The sequence below is a fragment of the Sciurus vulgaris genome (assembly GCF_902686455.1).
Source record: "Sciurus vulgaris genome assembly, chromosome: 3".
Lineage (NCBI taxonomy): Eukaryota > Metazoa > Chordata > Mammalia > Rodentia > Sciuridae > Sciurus > Sciurus vulgaris.
In genome coordinates, this window is record NC_136463.1 from 14,214,363 (window position 1) to 14,237,345 (window position 22,983).

General features: G+C 39.8%; 2 long non-coding RNA genes across 2 annotated transcripts in view; one reads left to right on the forward strand and one right to left on the reverse strand.

The window, feature by feature from the left end:
• LOC306656451 overlaps nt 1–22,983 on the reverse strand; it is a 561,410-nt gene that overhangs the window by 203,843 nt on the left and 334,584 nt on the right. The gene's annotated exons all lie outside the window — the stretch shown is intronic.
• LOC306656447 lies at nt 2,520–7,264 on the forward strand. The gene is made up of 4 exons (XR_013762511.1): nt 2,520–2,655; nt 3,151–3,243; nt 6,771–6,878; nt 7,117–7,264. It is a non-coding gene; the product is annotated as an uncharacterized lncRNA (long non-coding RNA).

The window sequence follows — 22,983 nt, forward strand, 5'->3', positions numbered from 1 at the left end:
AGGGCCTTGTGCTTGAGAGGCAAGCACTCTACCAACTGAGCTATCTCCCCAGCCCTCCCCAGCCCTTTAAAAAAAAAAAAATTTATAGTTGTATATGGACATAATGCCTTTATTTGTTCATTTTTCTGTGGTACTAAGGATCAAACCCAGTACCACACATGTGCTAGGCAAATGCTCTGCCACTGAGCCTCCCCAGCCCTTTTTACATTTTATTTAGAGACAGGGTCTCCCTAAATTGCTTAGGGCCTCACTAAGTTGCTAAGGCAATCCTCCCGCCTCAGACTCCAGAGCCACTGAGATTACAAGCTTTTGCTACCACACCTGGCCCACTATTTAGTGTTTTTGAAATCCATTTTAGGAACTGGAAGTGGGACTCAGTGACAGAGTGCTTGCAGTGGTCTTGTAAAGAAATGTCTCAGTGGCCCCAGGCAATGATGGGGTACCTGGCCTTTGTAGAGTCCTCACAAAACCTCAGCATTTCAGAGGTAGCACTGAGGGATCTGGGAACCTGCTTCCAGGAAAGCTGAAGGAATCAATGGTATCAGACAGGCTGGGGTCATCTAGGGGTTTGGGGCAGAGCAGAACATGGATCATAGGAGAGAAGACAAGGATTGGGTCCCCAACCATTACTGATCACATCTGGCAGATAAGACTCACCTATGCTGTTCATGGCTCTGAGCAGAGACAGCACCAAAGAAGGAACCTAGAGACTTGAACCCCTCCGTAATCTCCATTGGTTCCCCCAAAGTCATCCCAAGTACACTCTAATCTTTCCCAGAGAGTTTTTTTTTTTGGTGGTGGGGGATTGAACCCAGGGCCTTGTGCTTGCAAGGCAAGCACTCTACCAGCTGAGCTATATCCCCAGCCCTCCCAGAGAGTTTTAAAGACAAGCTGGCTCTCATCTCTTCCCAACCCACTGTGTCTCCCAAATCCCCCCTAGAAATTAAGGGCTATCACTGGCTCCGGGAGAGGAGCAGAGAGAAAAACGTATCTACTGGATTTAAGGCTTATGTTTGGGAAAAGTTAGCCACTCTCTGTACCTCCATTTTCCTTGTTGGTAATTTGAAGGTAATATTACCTATATTTCCTAGGGCTATTGAGAGAATGGAGTATAGAGATTTGAGCATTTCATTGATTCAGACACTCCTGTTTTGTTTTGTTTACAAACTTTTTTTTTTTTTTTTTTTCTGACACTGGGGCTTGAACTCATGCCTGCTGGGCAAACACTCTACCACTGAGCTACCCGCCAGCCCTGACATTCCTTTTTTTCCCCCCCTCCACATAACATCTCTAAAATTGGGATGCACCTTGTGATAAATGGCACCCTGTATTCATTGTAGTCCTTCCTCAGTATTGCATGGGATTGGTCCCAGGACTCCTGTGGATACCAAAATCAATGGATTCTCATGTCCTTTTTTGGTGACATGAAAGCCAGGCCTGGTGTCACCTACCTGTAATCCAGTAGCTCGGAGGCTGAGACAGGAGGATTACAAGTTCAAAGCCAGCCTCAGCAATTTAGCGAGGCCCCAAGCAACTTAGTGAAACCCTGTCTCAAAATAAAAAATAAAAAGGATTGAGGATGTGGCTCTCTAGGTAGGCCCCCTGGGTTCAATCCCCAGTACCAAAAAAAAAAAAAAAAAATTTATCCATGGTTGAGTCCTGGGATGTGGAACCTGTGGATGAGGAGGGCGAACTGCATGCATAAACCCAAGCCTTTTCTGTGACTTCTCCAACTTCCCACCAGTAGCTGGGCCAGTAGCTCCCCTGGATGCCATCTAGTCACTATGCCCTGCCCAGTTAGAGCCACATGATGGAGCAGCAGTGATGGTGGTGGCTCTTCAGTTGTAGTGGTTCCTGCAATCTCTGACCCTCCTCATCACTGCCTGCCTTGTCAGGTTTTGTACTCATCTTACCTGAATCCACCTGATAGTCAGCCCTACGGGAATTCAGGAAAGAGGGCATAGTCAAAAACTGCTGGGGTCCTGTCCCAGCCCATGCAACATCCATTCCTGCTGTTGCCATATGAACCCAGAGTACATTGGTTAACCTGGATTCAACTGTGGAGTTCTGGCTTCTGCCTACCTCCCCTGGGAACCTGTAGGCATACCTATCTGCAGATATTCTTTTTTGGTGAGGAGGAAGTACTGGCAATTGAACCCATGGGTTTTACCACCAAACTACATTCCGACCCTTTTAAAAATTTTTTTAATTTTTAATTTTGAAACAGGGTCTCACTGTTGCTGAGGCTGGCCTCAAACTTGTGATCTTCCTGTCTCAGCCTCCTTAGTTGCTGGGACTACTGGCATGCGCCACTACCCAGATCCTGATTTTGGACTTTTAAAAATAATCATATTTATTTATTTATTTATTTATTTATTTATTTATTTATTTATTTATTTATTTTTATGCAGTGCTAAGGCTCAAACCCAGTGTCTCGACTGGGATAGTATTTGGGTGATGAATTCTTTCTAGATAGGTAACACTTTCATATAAATTTAGGAAGGGAATTGCTTATATTCTAAATAGAGTAAACTTTATTTGTTGAAGTAAGATTTTTTTCCTTTAGTCCTGAGTAGAAATGCAATTCTTCATTCAGCATATAGTGAAATATTTCTTCTGCCTCACTTGAAGGACATCCCCGCACAGCATACCACTGTAAGTATTCATGCAAGTCCCATAGAATATAAACAGAAATAATTGTCTTAAGTTGTTCTGCTTAACTTTGACCAGCTATTGACCAGCTATTAAGACATTCTAAAGGTTATCAAGTTCTTTCATGGTGAAGGAATTGTGCCTAGGGAATAGAGTGATTTTTGGGTGATAGACCTTGGCATTTTATTTGTGCCACGCTCAAAGCCCACATTAAGCCATACAAGTTATAAATAAGTACACTAAGAATTGCTTAAAGAAGAATTCTCTTTTCTCTGCGTGTTATTTATAAACAGAATAAATTTATCACCCACTGGTCCTAAACCACATGAGTTCCTCAGTGATGGCAGTGACATTTTATTCATTTCTTTGTCCCCAGATAGCTAGCTTATTTGTGTGATATATGATTTGATTGGACAGCTTCTGAGAATTTCTTCCAGTATGTCTATAGAAAATTTGTTTTATCAAGATGATAACTTGGCTTTTTTTCTTTCCACCCAGCTATTTCTGCAATATTTGTATTTCCTTTATTTGAAGTGTAGTGAAAATGCTACTATGACTCTTCCTGGAATACACCCACCAACCTTAAGCCAGGTCAGAAAACTTTTTACTTTTTCAGACAGGTTGTATTTTATGCAGTCTCAGCATCTGGAAATCAGTAACTGATTTTTCCTTGTCTCCTCCGAATTAGGGAGATCATGTGAATCTCCTCCCTCGTCGTATATACAGATCACTGGAGTTGGAATAGGAACTCTTAATTAAGTAAATAGATTAGGTCACAATTCTATATTACACAACTTTATTCATTTATTTATTTATTTATTTATTTATTTATTTATTTACTTTTCCAGTGGTGCTGGGGATTGAACTCAGGGCCTAGTGCATGCAAAGCAAGCATTCTACCCTGACCAACTGAGCTGTATCCCCAGCCCTAAATTCATCTTAAGTTCCTGATTCTTACTTATGAGACTTGCCAATAATTTTCTTAGCGCCGGGCATGGTAGTATACACCTGTCATCCAAACAACTCAGGAGGCTGAGTCAGCAGGATCACAAGTTTGAGATAGTCTTAACACCTTTTTGAAACCCTATCTCAAAATAAAAAATAAAAAGGACTGGGAATACATTCACTGAGTTCAATCCTGCCAATATATTTTCCTTCATGTCTAGAAATAATTTTTAAAATATTCTGATTATTCGTTTATGTATTTTTGTTTGTTTGTTATTTCCACAATCCAGAGTGCTGGGACTCGAACCCAGGCCTCCAACATGAGAGGCAGGCACTCTACGAGATGGGCTATATGGCCTGAGCTTGTTTATGTATTTTTGAGTGCTAGGGATTAAACTTAGGTCCTTGTGCGTGCTGGGCAGGTACCTTACCACTGAGCTTCAACCTGGCCCAAGAACTTTCTTTTATGTTTGGAATAGACACAGACATCCTTCTCTCATTTTGTCAGTGCCCAGTTATCTTTGCAGAGTGTGATATTGCTACCTCCTGCCATCAAGGTTCCAGGCCTTCGGTTTCCACATTCTTACTGATACCTATATGTCAAACTTTTTATTCTTTGCCCATCATAAAGTTAATAAAACGTTACCTATTTTAATTTCATTTCTTTGATAATGGAAGAGGTACACTATTATTTCTATTATCCATTTATATTTCTTTTATGAAATATAAATCTTTTTAACAACCTGCTAAGTCAGGTTCTTTGTCATTTTTCTATTGCATTTCCAATCTTTTTTTTCTTTGTATATTAAAGTAATTAGCCTTTTCCTGTCAGATACATTATAAGCCTCTTTCTCTGTCATTATCTTTTTACTCTTTTCAGCAGTTTTTGACATAGAAAAGTTTTATTTTTTATTATTTTTATGTTTATTTTTATGTTGTTACAAAAGTACTCTGCTGGTCTGGGATTGTGACTCAGTGGTAGAACGCTTGCATAGCATGGTGCAAGGCACTGGGTTCAATTCTTAGCACCACATACAAATAAATAAAGTTTCATCAACAACTAATAAAAATTTTTTTAAAAAGTTCTAAGATTTTCCTTAATAGCTTCTTTTTTAAAAAATTAAATTTAAGCGGGGAGAGGGTAAGGGAAGAATGGAGGAATGTTGGATTGTGTAAAGGGAAATGGGTGGGGAGGGGGGGGGGGGGGGAAGAAAATGGAACGAGACAAACATCATGATCCTTTACATGTATGATTACACAAATGGTGTGACTACATCGTGTACAGAGAAGTGAAAAATTGTACCACATTTGTGTACAATGAATCAAAAAATATATATATATTTGCTATAGATGGACATAATGTGCCTTTATTTTTTTTTTTTAATGTAGTGCTAAGGATTGAACCCAGTGCCTCACAGGTGCTAGGCAAGTGTGTTACCACTGAGCCACACCCCTGCTCCTTTAATAACTTCTTAAAGGTTCATGTGATGTTTAAGGCCCTTCCACAGTAAGATTATAGTCATCCTGTTTTCTTAATACTTCATGGTTTTATTTAATTTTTTTTTTTTTTTTTTTTTTGCAGTGCTGGGGATTGAACCCCAGGCCTTGTGCTTACAAGGCAAGCGCTCTACCAACTGAGCTATCTCCCCAGCCCCCTAATTAATTTATTTCTTTGTTTGTTTGTATTGGTATAGGCATTGAACCCAGGTGTGCTCAACCACTGAACTACATCCCCAGCCCTTTTTTTTTTTTTTTTTTTGGTGGTACTGGGGATTGAACCCAGGGCCTGGTGCAAGGGAGGCAAGCACTCGTTCATCTAAGCTATATCCTTAGGGCCTTGCTAAGTTGCTGAGGCTGGCTTTGAACTTGTAGTCCTCCTTCCTTAGTCTCCTAAGTTGCTGGGATTGTAGGTGTTGCGCCACTGCGCCTGACATAGTATTTATTTTATTGTAAGAGTTTTGTAGGGATCAGCTTCCCCTTCACAAGTGAATAACCAGTTTCCTTAATGCTTTTTATGAGAGTGATTTCTGTGTGTTTCTATACCATTTGAGGATGTAGAACTACACAGAATTTTTTTTTTTTTTTTTTTTTGCAGTACTGGGGATAGAACCCAGGGCCTTGTGCATGCAAGGTAAGCACTGTACCAACTGAGCTATCTCCCCAGCCCCACAGAATATTTTTATAAATGTATATTAATAACTTTATTTTAGTTCATGGTAACTCACCTGTGATACACAATACCCTATCCTTTGGGCATAATGTGTAATGTGTCTTTCAGAATAGAAATTGAGGGGTTTGGGCTACCGCTCAGTGGTAGAGTGCTTGCCTATCTTGTGAAAGTCTTGGTTTGATCCTAGTACCACAAAATACAAACAAGTAAGAAATGAAGATGAATGGGTCCTTTTTTTTTTGTGACTACAGATAATTACTTAAAAGTAAATTTAAAAGCCTGGAAATTGTAGCCCAGTGTAGTCTACTTGTGTAGCATGTACAAGACCCTGGGTCTAATCCCCAGTACTGCCAAAAAAAAAAGTGAACTTAAATTTGTTTTAATAAAAATGATCAGGGGCTGGGGGTTGTGGCTCAGTGGTAGAGTACTTGCCTAACATGTGCAAGGCACTGGGTTCAGTTCTCGGCACACATATAAATAATGAATAAAATAAAGTCCATCAACAACTAAAAAATAAAATAAAATAAAAAGATTAGTATTAACTCCCCCTTGGAAAAAAATATCAATCTAGCTTTCCTATCAAAAATTTATATTCCTTGCTTCTCTCTCCTACACACTTGCTTTTCCTCCTCCTCGATTTCCACTCTCTCTAGCGTGCTCCCTTTCTCTTTCCGTTCTCTTTTCCTCTCATTTTCTCTCTTACCCTGCAAAAGAAAAAAAAAAATTTACATTCTTAACTGGGTGTGGTGGTGTGGGACTGTAATCCCAGAAAATCGGGAGTCTGAGGCAGGAAGATCAGAACTTATTTTTCTTGTAACTGATATAATTATGAATTTGATACATGAATTAAAATTAAATTTATAGGACTGGGGATATAGCTCAGTTGGTAGAGTGCTTACATTGCAAGCACAAGGCCCTGGGTTCAATCCCCAGCACCGCCAAAAAAAAAAAAAAAAAAAATTTAATTTATAATCTTAAGTTTCCTTTTTCTATTTATCTTCAGATCATGGATTGGATATGTCTACTTCTGGATGCTAATTTTACTGTTGTGGTAATGATACCAGAAGCAAAAAGGCTCCTGATAAATCTTTATAAGTTTGTGAAATCCCAGGTTTGTGACTTTTTGATATGTACTAATTCTGTTTGTACTTATATTACAATTTATTCTTAAAATGTGTTCATGGAGTAGCTTGGAGTGTGGATAACATGTTCGAGGTCCTGGATTCAATCCCCGGCACCCCCTCCCCCACAAATTTTTTACTCATGGAAAATTCATAAGTAATCATGGAAAACTTGCTTATTTATCTAGAAATTATTATAAAAATTACTCTGAATTATTCTTTTTTTAGATATGTGTTTATTCCGAACTCAACAAGATCGAAGTAAGTTTTCGAGAGCTACAGAAATTAAATCAAGAGAAGAATAATAGAGGATTATATTCAATTGAAGTGTTGGAACTCTTCTGATATTAGCAGTTTTTCCTTCATAGGCATTTTATGAAGCTGTTTTTATGTGAACTCTTCATGTTCATCCAAGCAAAAAAGGTTTGTTTGTGACCATCTCTCAGTGTCAAGAAACGGTGTCAGTGAGTATCTGGACGATCACATATTGCTCCTTGGCAGGACTACAGGTTTCACATGAGCCTACTCTAGATTGTGGACAGTGCTGGGAGAAGGTCTGAAAGTTTTTTAAATATGTGGCTTACCTGATTTTAAGTAAACTTATTTGTGTATTGATAAAAGTCTATTTTCTTATTTTGTGTTTTGAATAGTTTTTCTTTGAATAAAAAATCACCATTGAAGCAGTGATTCTAGGAAGGTTAGCTTTATGATGAAAGTCTCAAGCTGCCCCAGCGCATCTGTGCTTTTGGTGTAAGAGGTCAGTGCCAGGCATGGTGGCACACACCTATAATCCCAGTGACTTGACAGCTAAGGGAGTTTGAGGCAGCCTTGGCAATTTAGCAAGACCTGTCTCAAAATGAAAATGAATAAAAAGGACTGGGATAAAAAATTCAGTGATAAAGTACCCTCAAGTTCAGTCCCCACTCTGTCCCTCCAAAAACAGAACTCACAGAATGACTACCATTTTAATTTAGTAGAAATTTTTTTATAATATTTGCTTTTTTTTTTTTTATTGTTGATTGACCTGTATTTTATTCATTTATTTATATGCAGTGTTGAGAATCAAACCCAGTGCCTCACATATGCTAGGCAAGTGCTCTACCACTGAGCCACAACCCCAGCCCTAAATTAGTAGAAAATTTTAATCACCTTTAAATACTGTTTACAAATTATTTCTAGGTTGCCTGTGATATAAAATACTAAATTTAGAAATTAAGATTTTATAATGACATACAGAGACTCTGATTGATATGTAGAATTCTTCCAGGCAGGAAGGACTGTGTTTTACCCTTTTCTGCACACTTAACACAAAACCATAGGTGTACAACAGGTATGTAGTAAATGTTTATTCAATAATCATCTCAGGCTGGGGTTGTGGCTCAGTGATAGAATGCTCACTTAGCACACATAAGGCCCAGGGTTCAGTCTTCAGCACCACATAAAAATAAATAAAATAAAGATATTGTGTCCATCTACAACTAAAAAATTTTAAAATAACAATAATAATAATAATAGATCATCTCTAACTAAAGACTAATAATTTTGAGGGTTTTCAGTAGTTTCATGTTCTGGAAAGTAAATCATTTGCATGTGCGTACAAGCAATGTCTCCTTTTTGTGTTTTTGTTGCTTTATTTTGTTTTGTTTTTTGGTACTACGAAAATCCCAGGAATGCTTTAACACTGAGCTACATTCTCAGTCCTTTTTATTTTATTTTGAGAGAGTCTCACTAAGTTGCTGAGGCTGCCCTCGAGCTTGCAGTTCTCTTTCCTCAGCCTTCCAAGTCCCTGGGAGTACAGGCATGCACCATTGCACCTGAATCTGGACTTTTTTTTTTTTTTTTTTTTTTTCTAATAACCCTAAATTGTATCAAAGATTTGTTTCTGCTTGGTTTTGGAATATCCCCAAAAAAAGCTCATATGTGAAGACTTGGTCCCCAACACAGCAGTGTCCAAAGGTTTGGCTTTGGGAAATCACTGGAGAATGAAGGATCTGATCTAATCAGTAGATTAATCCATTTGACAGATTAATAATTTGAATGCACTGCTGGGAGGATATGGAAACTAAGCAGGTAGGGCATGATTGAAGAAAGTAGGACCATACTGGCATGCTCTTGGGAACTGCATTTTGTTGCTGGTCCCTTCCTCCTATCTTCCTCTCCCTCCTTTCCAGCCGCCATGAACTGACAGCCTTCCTCCACCACACGATTTAACCACCACACCCTTTCACCATGATGTTTCTGCTTTGGAGTTAACCCACCTGGACTTAAACCTCTGAAACCATGAACCAATGTAATTCTTTCCTCTATGAAGTTGTTCTTACCAGGTATTTTGGTCACAGCAATAAAAGCTGACTTAATATAGTTATCTGTATAATAATAAAATAGTTATACTTTAAACTGAAGTTCTCCTTCTAGGAAACAATTTCCTGCTGTGAACCTTATTTGTTTTCTAAAGGAAATGTGGGCTAACAGCATTCATTGCTTTTTAAGTTTAGGTAATTTTGTTTGCTTTTTGCTTCCTTAGCCTTCTATTTGTAAATGTTTGCTGACTCTAGCAATAGTAAGGTCCATTATGAGTCATGTGTAGAACTGCAAAGTGAAGATAGATTTTTTTCCACCTCATTTTTTGAACAGCTTAATTCTAAAAATGTTGGAAGGGGAAAAAAAAAAAGCAAAAACAGTGGTCCAGGTATAGTGATGCATACATATAATCCAAGTGACTCAGGAGGCTGAGGCAGGAGGATTTGATGTTAAAGGCCAGCCTTGTCAACTGTGTCAGACTCAGTGGCATACACCTTTAATCCCAGAGGCTCAGGGGATTGAGGCAGGAAGATTACAAGTCCAAAGCCCAGCCTTAGCAACTTAGCAAGGCCTTAAGCAACTCAGCAAGAGACCTGTCTCAAAATAAGAAATAAAAGGACTGGGGATGTGGCTCACTAGTAAAGCATTCCTGGGTTCAATCCTTGGTACAAAAAAAAAAAAAAAAAAAAAAAATCCTCTGGAAATAAAAAGGGCTGGGGGATGTAAACAGTGGTAAACACTCCTGGGCTCAATCCCTAGTATCTCAAAAAAAAAAAAAAAAAAAAAAGAAAAGAAAAAGAAAAAGAAAAGGGGAACACCCAAGTACCCTTCACCCAGATTTGTTGTTGTATTTTGTTTGTTTGGTTGGTTGATTGGTTTTTGTAGCGGGAATTGAACTGGGGACACTTAACCACTGAGCAACATTCCCAGCTCCTTTTTGTATTTTATTGAAGACTGAATCTTGCTGATTCAGTCTTAGGGCCTCGCTAAGTTGCTGAGGCTGGCTTGATCCTCCTGCCTCAGCCTCCCAAGCCGCTGGAATTATAAGCATGCACCACCTCACCCAGCTCAGATTTGCTTTCTGGTTGCATGTTTTCATGTTTGCTGTACTATGCTATACATTTTTTTCTTTTTCTTTTCTTTTCATTTTTTTTTTTAATTGTGTTCCTGAACTATTTGAGAGTTGTTTGCAGACATCCAGACACTTCAGCTTAATCCCATACATTCTTAACCCTTAATACTCTAATTAAAACACCAGCATTTTTCTACAGTACTACAAAGCAGTGAACAAATTCAGAAAACTAGTATTTATGCATGGCTATTATCTAGTATGATTACTATCTTTACTCATATTTCCACATAGTCCCAATAATGCCATTTACAGCTGGACTTTTTTGCCCCTCTCAGATCCATTCAAGGATCATGCATTGCACCTCCTGCATGCCAAGCAAGCACTTAGCATTCAACTATTTCCTCAGTCCCTGCTTTTAATATTCTTGTTCTTGTTGATTGTTTTTAAACTGGAATAATTTCCCAGTTATTGCCTTGTTGAAGAATTTAGGCCAGTTACTTTGCAGATTATTCCTTCATTTGGATTTTGTCTAGTTGTCACCACTTGATTAGATTCACATTAAACTTCTTTGATGATGCTATAGAGCTGGGCACAATGACACACATCTATAGTCTCAGCAACTCAGAAGGTTGAGGCAGGAGAATCACAAGTTCGAGGCCAACCTCAACAAATCAGGGAGGTGCTAAGCAACTTAGGTGACCCTGCTTTTGAATAAAAGGGCTGTGAATGTGGCTCAGTGGGAAAATACTCCTGGGTTCAATCTATAATTTACAGAGGAAGAAACAGCAACCGGTTTGTGTGGGGTGTGGGTTGGATTCGAGGTAGCGCTCAGGACAGGATTATGGAATTCATACCAGTTTTTCCCAATACTTGTACAGTACCCTCATGTTATTTTTTTCTGGCAAGGGCATGGATCTGGGGTGCAGGCCAAATATTCATGGGTGTTTTTCTGCTTTTCAGTGGGGTCCTGGGTACTTATTTTGAGACTATCTTTTTTTTTTTTTTTTTTTTTTTTTTTTTTTTTTTTTTGAGGACTATCTTTTTTGTATACCCTGCTCATTCCCCTTCCCCTGATACTTTGATCCCTTAATCTTTTTTTTTTTTTTTTTTTTAATTTTAGTTGAAGATGGACACAATAATTTTGTTTATATTTTTTTATGTGGTGCTAAGATTGAACCCAGTGCCTCACACGTGCTAGTCAAGTGCTCTAGCACTGAGCCCCAACCCCCAACCTGATCCCTTAATCTTAAGGGTTGGTTTAGGGGTGAAGATCTGCCTTTTTATAACTTTAGACTGGCAAGGGGCAATGATCCTGCTTTAATTTGAGATAAAAAGTCTCATCCGGGACTGATCCTAAAGGAGATAGACACTGGTCTCAGTTGTGGAGGTGGGTTGGAATTATTCCTTTCTATCCCCTTAACATGAAATTATGCCTCAGAGTACCCCTATGTGAGCGACAAAGAAATGTCACAGGAGAAGAGATATCTAAGGTATCCCAAAGAGCCAGCAGCTCAACTCAGTACTCAGGGTTTTTGGCATATGTGATAGAAAAGAATTTCAGCAGTACTATTCAGAGGCATAGACAAAGGTGTATTTAGGAAAGCAAGGCATATTCAAGAGAGAATGTGGGCTATTTTGAGAGTGAAAAGTATTTGAGATAAAGAAAGGAGCATAATTTCAAGGAGGAATATGGACCCATCTCCCGAAAGAGACACAACCCTGATCTGTTGAATTCTTACCAGAATCAGTTGATTATTTGGTGATTGTGGCTACAGATTATTAAACTGTTTTTGGCATAAATTTCACTTTAAAATAGAAAACTGGCTGGGCACAGTGGCAGATGCCTATAATCCCAGTGACTCTGAAGGCTGAGGCAGGGGGATTGCAAGTCAAGGCCAGCCTCAGCAACTTAGTGAGAATCTGTCTCAAAGTAAAAAGTAAGAGGGCTAGGGTTCTAACTCAGCCATAGAGCACCCCTGGGTTTAATCCCCAGAACCAAAAAAATAAAGAGATTGTCTAATAGATCTTAATATCTATGGAATGAGTATGCAAATTAGCAGGAAGTATTATTATCCCGTAACATATCAACAGTCTAATTAAACAGAAGATTCCTTGAAATTGTATGGTATCTGGTGACTCTGCAAGGCATAGAATTAAGATTAGGATATTTCATCTAAAAATGCAGTGGTCCAAAGTCTGGAATGATAGAAATTTGTCTAAGGACAAAAGTATTTGCACTGGAAAGAAAAAAAAAAAAATTTTTACTATTTATGTTGAACAGGTTAGCAATAATGGACAATTAAGTGAGGAACCATAAAACATGCCCCTTTAGAGAGTAGGGTGTCTTTATGACAGGTGCACATTGTTGCCATAATGAAATTCTTTTTTTGGAGAGGGATTATTGTTCCTCTCTTGCCAAACAACTGACACTGATTTACTTTGCCAGAAATGCAAATACCAGGAAAGGAAGGGCCTATGTGAGTGGTGATTGCAGTTTCCTATATTGGTATATAGAAATTAACAAAATGAAACTCTTATCTAAAATTTAATTTCATCTAAGTCTAATTATCCTTGCCTTCCTTTTTTTGTTTGTTTGTTGTTTGTTTCTGTTTGTTTTTGTAGATGGTGTCTCAGTATATTGCCCATGCTGGTCTCAAACTCACGGACTTAAGTGATCCTTCTGTCCTTTTTTGTTTTTTTGTGTCCGAATGAATTTGTATCTTTTAGACTATTAGTGTCAAATATGTCATGCATTGTTATAATATGCTTAGGCTGTTGGGCCTGGTGGTGCACACCTATAATCCCAGCTACTCTGGAGATTTCTAACTGAAGGATCACAGGTTCAAGGCCAGCCTGGACAACTTAGGGAGACCTTGTCTCAAAATAAATATGATAAGGGCTGGGGATATAACTCAGCAGTAGAGTGCCCTGGGTTCAATTGCTAGTACCACAAAAAGAAAATTAATAATAATATGCTCAGACCCCTGGACTGATAAGATCTATTTCTTCTGGTTTAACATTTGATAAGATATGGTTAGTGTTTAAATGTTTTATTTTGCTTTAAAATGAACTTGGACTTTAATGTATTTGAAGAAAAGCACTCTTGGATTTGCACATACAACACGTATCATCCCTGTTTTGTTACTAGATTGTGTAATTGTATATAATATGGGGCAATAGTGTAAGCTCTACAAAATGAAATATGCACCATATTCTGTTCTATGTATTTTTGGACTGGGGATCAAACTCAGGGATGCTTTACCATTGAGCTATATCCTAGCCCTTTTTATTTTTTATTTTGAGACAGGGTCTCACTAAGTTGCTGAGACTGGCCTCAAACTTGTGAAGCTCCTGCCTCAGTCTCCAGTTGCTGGGATTACAGGTGTACCACTATACATGCACTGCCATCAGAAGACATGTTTTAATTAGTCAAGAATATAAAGTCGTCTTTCTAGTCATAGTAAGCCTGGAAATGTTTATATAGCATCCATTTGTGTGTTCATTTAACTGGGTTTTTTGAGGTACTGGGGTTTGAACCCAGGGACACTCTACCACTGAATTACATCCCTTTTTTAAAAATTATATTTTGAGGCAGGGTCTCACTACATTGCTGAGGCTGGCCTTGAACTTGTGATCCTTCTGCCTCCGCCTTTGGAGTTGCTGGAATTATAAGGTTTGTCAGTTTGAGTACAGTGCTAGAAGTGCCTCGTTGTTGAGTTCAGCCCATACTGTCTGTAGAGAGAAGCTGAAAATTTGCACATTCTTCCTTGCTACTTATTGCAAGTGGTGTTTGTTCTCAAATTCAAATGCTTCTTTTTTTAGGAAACAAGTTTACTGTGACCCAGAGAAAATGTCAGTTAGGATGGTGTTTGGCCAAGGGACTTAGGATCTCCTTGCTGAGCCCCTGTATATGGTTCAGGAAGAGGCAAGAGATCAAGGAGATGAGGCAGAGAGCTCTTAGGAGATGAAATATGAAGATGGCACAGAGGATGTGCTCATTGAATGATTTTCAAGTGATTAGAGAAGATAGCTTGGGTTGGAAGCGAAACAGACTGGAAAGTAGGAAGGTGCAGATCTGGCCCCAGATGTCCCGACTGACTCCTTTCGATGTGATAAGGAAGTCTCCCAGACTCAGAAGGAGTCCAAATCTGTAAAATAGAATGGAGGGAAGGTAAAGGGCTGCTAATACCTACCCTGACAAGTTGCGGAAGAAACTGAGAACAAGAAAGCCTCTACCTCTGGAGAAAGGCCTGCACTCAGCCTGACCAACTAACTCCACATGTCTATCACCTGTCTTTTATTTCATTTCCCAGCCTTTTCTTTAAAAGTTCTGCTCACCTTCCATTATTTCAGAGATGGAACTTTTGAAACAATGAAATTCCTTCCATCTTCCTTCAAAGCTGGATTTCAGTAGAACCTGTTTTCCTCCCAGTTTGACTCCAAATATTTCTTGAGCAGTGAACATGATGGCCTAGCCTCTTCCTCCCTGGATGGGATCTGCGCTCTCTAGTAATAACTACAAACATGAGATGGAGGAAGAGTTTCCACAAAGAATAAGTGAAGAATCAAGGAGTTGGTTAGTCCCAGAAGCAGAAGACCAACATCTGAAAAGAGGGAACTTACCAGAGAAGAGTCTTCTCCACTCTACCCTGCCCTTGGGAAAGTCAGTGGCTCAGCCCAACTACTTTCTCCACAGGTGTCATCAGCAAGCAAATCCAAAAACAAGGCTGTGTTGCAAATCCATAGAATTTTTTAGGGAACATAGAAAACAGATTTTTTAAAAAGGAAAGAAAGGTGGAAAGTGGTTCTCCTTATTCCTCCTAAGACTATATAAACTATATTGTTGTGGCTCAGTGGTACAGTGTTTGTCTGCCATGCCTGCAGCACTGGGTTTCAATCCTCAGCACCGCATAAAAATTAATTAATAAGGGCTGGGGAGATAGCTCAGCTGGTAGAGTGCTTGCCTCGCAAGTGCAGGGCCCTGAGTTCAATCCCCAGTACTGCAAAATAAATAAATAAATTAAATAAAGGCATTATGTTCATCTACAACGAAAAAATATATATATATCGAAGGCCTGCTAAGGGTTATACAAAAAAGTAGGAGAAAAATTCTTGCCTTGTGATTATTATCTAGAAGAGACCATACAGCAAAATCAAATCATAGTACACATTTATACTTGTATACCAAATAAAGATCAGTGACAGTCTGTGCTTCTGGAACTCTGTAAAGGAGAGGTCTGTAAGAGTGCTTCCCAGACCTGACTTCATGAACCAGCAAAATTTCCAAAACATGGGGATCTGACATGAGATTGCCAAGGTTTTATTTTTGCTCATTAACCTTGAAGAACTCTTGGGACCAGGATGAGCTCGGTGGTAGAATGTTTACCTAGCACAGGTGAGACTGGATTCAAACCCCAGCACCAAAAAAGAACTCCCGTACTTTTTCACAGTTCAACTTAAACCTGTCCTGATACTGTATGTCACAATCGTTTTATTTCTATTTGGAGCCTAGGTCTAAGACTATTGTTAGAGAACAAGAAGAATTGGGGACTAGGCTTTGAATGGGGAAGATTTATGTGGATAGAAAGGTAAGTATTAAAAATATTCAATATAGGGCTGGGGATATAGCTCAGTTGGTAGAATGCTTGCCTTGCAAGCATAAGGCCCTGGGTTCAATCCCCAGCACCGCAAAAAAATATATATATATATTCAATATAGTGAGGCCAGGTGGCACATGCCTATACTAACAGCTACTTGGGAGTTAGAGGCTGGAGGATCACAAGTTCAAGGCCAACTTAGCAAGAACCTGTCTCTAAATATAAAGGCCTGGGGACATAGCTCAGTGGCAGAGTACTCAGCTGGTACACACAAAGCCCTAGGTTCTATCCCTAGTACCACAAAAAAAAAAAAAAAAAAAATTCAAAACTACAAAGTAAAATTGAAATCAGCACCAGTAATTTGAAACGATGGATCAGATTTTATGTTACTGGTATGGCCCAGGTTCCTTTGAGTGTAGTTTGATCTACATTACTGAAAAGCACACAATACTCAGGTCCTATTTTACTCTTTGATTATGTACCATGACAACATTTTCACTGACGTCAGAGCTTAGCACACCATAGTGGGCTAAACCCAGCTGACTACAGTTTTTATATGGCTCATAAGCTAAGAATGGTATTTATATTTTAAAAGGTTAGAGAAAGGACTGTTGGTTGTTGCTCATGGTAGAGCAGGGACATGACTAGCAGAACTCAAAGCTCTGGGTTCAATCCCCAGCTCTCGCACACAAAAGGGGAAAAAATCCAGGAGGAGCACTTCATGAAACATGAAAATTATGTATGAAGCCAGGCACGGTGACTCATGCCTGTAATCCCAGTGACTTGGAAGGCTGACGCCAGCCTTGGAAACTTAGTGAGGCCCTACGTAATTTAGCAAGACCATGTCTCAAAAAATATAAAAGGGACTGGGGATGTAGCTCAGTGGCAAAGTGCCCCTCAGTTCAGTCCCCGATACCAAAATAAAAAAAGTTCACATTCATTCTCCATGAATAAAGTTCACTGAAGGGGCTGGAGTTGTGGCTCAGTGGTAGAGCACTTGCCTAGCATGTGTGAGGCACTGGGTTCAGTCCTCAGCACCACATAGGGGTAAATAAAGTAAAGGCATTGTGCCCATTTACAAAAAAAAAAAAGTTTCACTGATTGAAAAAAGTTTCAATTTTGTCCTTGGCTACCTTCACACTACAGTGGCAGAATTGAGTGTTTGGGATGGGGAGTGTAGCAAAAAATTAGGCTAACCTCACCCAAGGACAGGTCTGGCCTTTGCCCTTGGCTCCTAGGAGATGATCTTTAAGCCCCAGCAGTGCCCTCTCGTGTCTTTGCGTACCTGGAACTTCGCACCACATCAGATAGTAACTGATTTAGGTGAGGGCTTTGGGTCGCCCTCTGGGGAGGGTGAAGAATAATAACCACATGGTTGCTCACTGTCTACAGGAGTGAGCCCCAGTCAAAACTGGACACCAAAGCCCTGTTGAGTTTCCCTGATCTGATGGGCAGTGTTCCACATGTATTGTCTTACATCACTAGCGGAAAAAGTTGGTGCTATTCATGACTACTAGGACAAGACCACTGGCCTCTGCAAACTTGGAACTTTCTGGACTCTGTCCCATGGAACTCATCCATAGGCTGATTTTAACCTGTTTCCTTGTACTGTAATAAACTGTAACCATGAGTATCAAAACTTTCCATGTTTTATTCAGCTTTTTAGCTGCTGTGACCAAAAGAGCTGATGAAAAATTTGAGGAGGCAAAGTTTATTTGGGGCCTCATATGTTACTGGTAGGCCCAGGTTCCTTTGTGTTTTTCAAGGATCTCAGTCTACAGATAGCTGGCTCCATTCCTTGGAGCTCCCGCTGAGGCAGAACATCATGGCTGAAGAGTGTGGTGGAAGAAATTGGCTTAGGACATAACAATCAAGAAGTAGAGAGAGCTCCACTCAACAAGGACAAAATATACACCCCAGGGACCCACCTCCCTCAGCCACGTACTGCCACCACATTAATCCCTATCAGGGGACTAATGCACTGATTGGGTTAAGGCTCTCATAACCCATTCATTTCACCTCTAAATCTTGCATTGTTTGACACCTGAGCTTTTGGGGGATACCTAATATCTAAGCCATAATACGAGAGTTCTGAGTCCTAGTAAATTATGAAACCTGTAGGAGTTCTTGAGGGCCCCCAAATTGCAATTATTTTCAAAGGTGAGATAAGTGGCAGGAACCCTTGAACTCACCACCGTGTGAGAAAGTGCAAGGACACATTCTTCACACTCCACATGCAACAGTACACGTTGCAGTGAGCAGATTTTACTTGAGAGTGAAACCGGAGTTTCTTCACTCCTGCAGGAGGATAGAGCCTCTGCAGCCTAGGAAGCTTGTTTCAGTGTTAGCAGCTGACCAAGGCAGGGGATGCCCGCCAGCGTCAGATCCAAGGGTCTCAGCCAGCAAAGATGGATTCTCTCCACTACTGTCAAGTAGCATGTTGCATCCCAATAGTGGGCTGTGCCCTCCAATGTCACAGCAGACCCTAGCAGTTCAACTGTCAACTTCTTGCCAGATTCTTGCCTTGAAAATCTGAACAATAAAATTCATGGCCACTGAAAGGCAGAAAGGCAATAGTGTAAGAAGTAGGTTTAATTCAAGTGGAATGAAACGAGAAATTTACAGGGTAAGAGGGGACCCAATTGTTGGTTGCTACTTGAGTGAGCTAGGGATTTATATAGCTCTTGGGAGAATGCTACTGGTCCAAATTTACGCCAATCAGGTTTTGAAAAAGTACCAATCCTACTGGTCTAAATTTTTGCTAATCAGTTCTTGGAAGGTGTTGATGCTATTGGTTAACCCTTGCGTCCGAACTTTCGAGTCTGCCACCACCTGTTTTCCTGCCACTCATCTGGTCCGGGTGCCCTGGCTTGCCTCAGCCCTGGCTCACCATGCCTCAGAAATCCACTGGGCATGGTGGGCTCTGTGGGTGCACAACATGTGCTCACTGCCTGTGCTCCAACCCATGGGGGCTGCTGCTCCAGAGTTGCTTTACTCAGGACAAAGGCTTGGATTCAACAGGAGCTCCAGGCCATGCCTATCCCTCTCTCAAAACTTCTAATATTCCACTGTCACACCTTTAAGGCATAGTGGAATATGACTTGTTTTGTTCTTGACTTAGGTGCAAATGCACTGTATTTGTTCTGAGGTAACATCATACATTGCTGAAAGAACACAATATAGGCATCAGCATTGCCAGACTAAGCACACAACACAATCTCAGTTCATGGTAAAGCAACTGTCAGAAAATTTAGAAAATCTGAGGTGGAGCTGTAACTTAGTGGCAGACACATGCTTAGCACGTGTGAGGTCCTGGGTTCAATCCCCAGCACCACAAAGAAAAACAAAAGAAATTAGAAATGGGCTTTCTCATCACACTACAATTTCTTTACAAAAATTTTAAATGAAGCTGCAACCAAAATAAGTTTCCAAGTAGCTTGTTAGCCAGAGAAAGCCATGGAGCAATGATGAGTTAATCAGCTTTAAGACTGTCAGCCACGAGGCTGGGGAGGTAGCTCAGTGTCAGAGCACTTGCCTAGCATGTGTGAGGCACTGTGTTCAATCCTTAGCACTACATAAAGATAAATAAAATAAAGGCATACTATCTCTAACCGCCCCCCCCCCAAAAAAAAAAAGGCCAGCCTTTTGGCAAGAACAATTGCTTAAAGATCTGAAGACATGCTCAACAAAAATAAATCAGGAGAAATATGGTAACATAAGTTTCGGCAGGTTTTCTTGATTTCTTTGGTGTTTTCTGTTGTTTAATCAAACCAAAAACAGTTTGGTTTTGTCCAGGTGATTGTTTTTTTTGGTTTGGTTTGGTTTGGTGCTGGAGAACTCAGGGCATTGTACATACTTAAGCATATACCCTCAGATCCCCATTACTTGATTCTTTTTTTTCTTTTTTTTTTTTTTGCGGTGCTGGGGATCGAACCCAGGGCCTTGTGCTTGCAAGGTGAGCACTCTACCAACTGAGCTATCTCCCCAGCCCAATTTCTTAATTCTTAATTGAGTCCACAGATGCTACTCAAACTGCTCAGTTTGAGAAGTCACTGCTGAGGTTGCAGTGAATAAATAATTAGCCTCTATGATTAGATGTGTGGAATAACTATAGGCGATACTATTTTTCAAAACCGTGCCCAAAGTTAAGGAGGGTGGTGCACACGTAAAATCCCAGCTACTCAGGAGGCTGAGGCATGAGGATTGAAACTTTGAAAACGGACTCTGCAACTTAGACCCTGTCTCAAAATTTTAAAATAGGTCTAAGCATGTAACTCAGTAGTAAAGAGCTCCAAGGTTCAACCGCAGTACCACCAAAAAAAATCCAAAGAATGTGGCAGTGGTAGAGCACTTACTTAGCACTGGTTTTAATCCTCAGCACTACATAAAAATAAATAAAATAATGGTATTGTGTCCATCTACAACTAAAAAAAAAACAAAATGAAGAAACACTACTTTAAAATGGTCTGAAGTGGAATCTGCTAAGATGTGTTACAACTGGTGACAGTAAAAATATATAGAGAGTGAAGAGAGGTTTGCTCAGGCAAATTTACAAACATTGCCTTAAAAACAAAAAGAGATGGTTAAAGCTTACGATTATTTGTTGCATCATTTAGAAGTTACTTTGAGGAAAATATTTGACTCTCATGTGTTATTGAATCAGTAATGTTAATGTGAATTTCATTTCCTCTTACAGACTTATCCTATCTTGCTGTTCTTATGTACCACCACCAAACCTTTTTAAAACAATTTAGCAAGATCCGTAAGGTTTAAAATCTTAAATATTTTTTAATCATAGATGTACACAATATCTTTATTTATTTTCATGTTTTGCTAAGGATTGAACCCATTCAAGGCCTGTGCTCTACCACTGAGCAACAACCCCAGCCCCTTAAAATATCTTTTTTCTCCTCTTGGTGGTGCTAGAGATTAAGCCTAGGGTCTGACAAATGTTAGATAAGTACTACACTCCCAGTCCAATTCAAGTGTATTACTACAAATTTATCTGCAGAAATATGGCCACAGAAGTATATATAAGTATATTCATTTCTATCTTTTTATTTTTTTCTTTTTGGTTCCAGGCATCGAACCCAGGGGTGTTTTACCCCTGAGTTACATCTCCAGCCCTTTTTGGTTTTTATTTTGAGACAAGCTCTTGCTAAGTTGCTTAGGACCTCACTAAATTATTGAGGCTGGCCTCAAACTTACAATCCTCACCTCAGCCTCCTGAGTCACTGGGTTTACAGGCATGCACCACCATACCCGACTTCATTTCTGTCTTTTTGCAATAGGAAACATTTGAAAATAAATGCCCAAAAGAATACTGGTTTAAATAAATAGGACCTATTCATTGAATGGTTTAATATAGCAGAATTTAAAAGAAAAGAGAGTCAGGCACAGTGACACTTGCTGGTATTCCCATGGACTCAGGAGACTGAGACAGGAATTGCAAGTTTCAGACCAGTCTAAGCAACTTAGTGAGACCCTGTCTCAAAAAATAAAAACAGGGCTGGGGATATAACTCAGTTGGTAGAGTGCATGCCTCGCATGCACAAGGCCCTGGGTTCAATCCCCAGCATCACCAAGAAAAAAAAAAAAAGACAATAATTGAAAAAAATAAATAAATAAATAAAAATTAAAACAACACTGGGGATGTAACTCAGTGGTAGATCAGTTGCCTAGCATATGTGAGGTCCTGGGTTTGATCCCCAGTACTGGAGTGCGGAAAAAAGGGCAGCTCAACATGTATTGATATGAAACAATCTCAAGAATATAACAGCTAAAACCGATGCGATGGTGCATTCCTGTAACCCAGCCACTCAGGAGGACTGGGGATGTAGCTCAGTGGTCAAGTGCCCCAGCACCTCACACACACACACACACACACAAAAAAATATATATATATATATGTGTGTGTGTGTGGTGTGTGTGTGTGTGTGTATAAAATCAATGAAAATAAGCAAGGTACAAAACAGTGGATGGATGTGTTGTGACTCAATAGCTGTGGGACATGTTTACACTTGTTGATTGATGGGAGGACACAGTAATTGCCTTTGGAGAACAGGCATGAAAACAGGCTTGAGTTGATAGTGTAACTTTTCATTTACCCTTTTGTTTCTTAGGAATTTTTACAGTCCATCCCCACTCCAAATGAATTTTAAGTGATTTCTGAGCCACTTTATCTTATAATGGATTAAACATTGCTTTTAAAAAATTGTTGTGAAATATGCATAACGTTGTGAAATATGCATAATTTCCTATTTTAACTTCCTTCATTTCTCCCCTTTCACACACACAAATAAAAAAGTGTAGGCCCAGCACAGTGGCACAAACCTGTCATCCCAGCAACTCAGAAGATCAAAAGTTCAAGACCAGCCTCAACAACTTAATGAAGCCCTAAGCAACTTAGCAAGACCCTGTCTCAAAATAAAAATAAATAAAAAAGGCTGGAGATGTGGCTCAGTGGTAAAGCGCCTCTGTGTTCAATCCCTAGTACCAAATAAATAAATAAATGAAATGGGTATCTGAGGGGATGCATATGTTAGTTCGTTTTAACCATTCCATAGTGTCAGCACAAACGGCCAGAAGCAGACCTCCACAGATTCAGAGAAGCCTTTATTCCTTCACAGATTCAGACACCATTCGAATCCATTTTCCAAATGGGAAAAAGACCGTCAGTTACAGAGGGGATTTGGGTTTCATAGGATACAATGATATAACCATTGGAAGCTGTGTTCCTGCAGCTTTGAAGGTCAGGGGCTAGTTGAAAAGGTTAAAACTTTAATTAGGAGGGTAGTTGTAAAATGGTTGAAACTCATTGTTGTCTGGGGAGATAAGAGTCCAGATGTCAGGGATGAGTACTCAAATCTTGCCCATGGGTATTTGCTGTGCCTCCATTTAGGACTAATTAGCCATGGGGGAAAGTCATGGTTTAGGGCCCAACATTCAGTATCCGCCCCTTTCCCCCAGGGCCCATTGTTCCTTGGCTAGTTTCCCCTTCCTCCTCCTGAGCCACACCTCTCTCCAATTTTCTTCGGGGACTGCTTTACAGGAATATTATTTTCCATAACCCTTCACACAGTGTGTGTGTACATATGTATATCACATGCACCAAAAAAATAATTT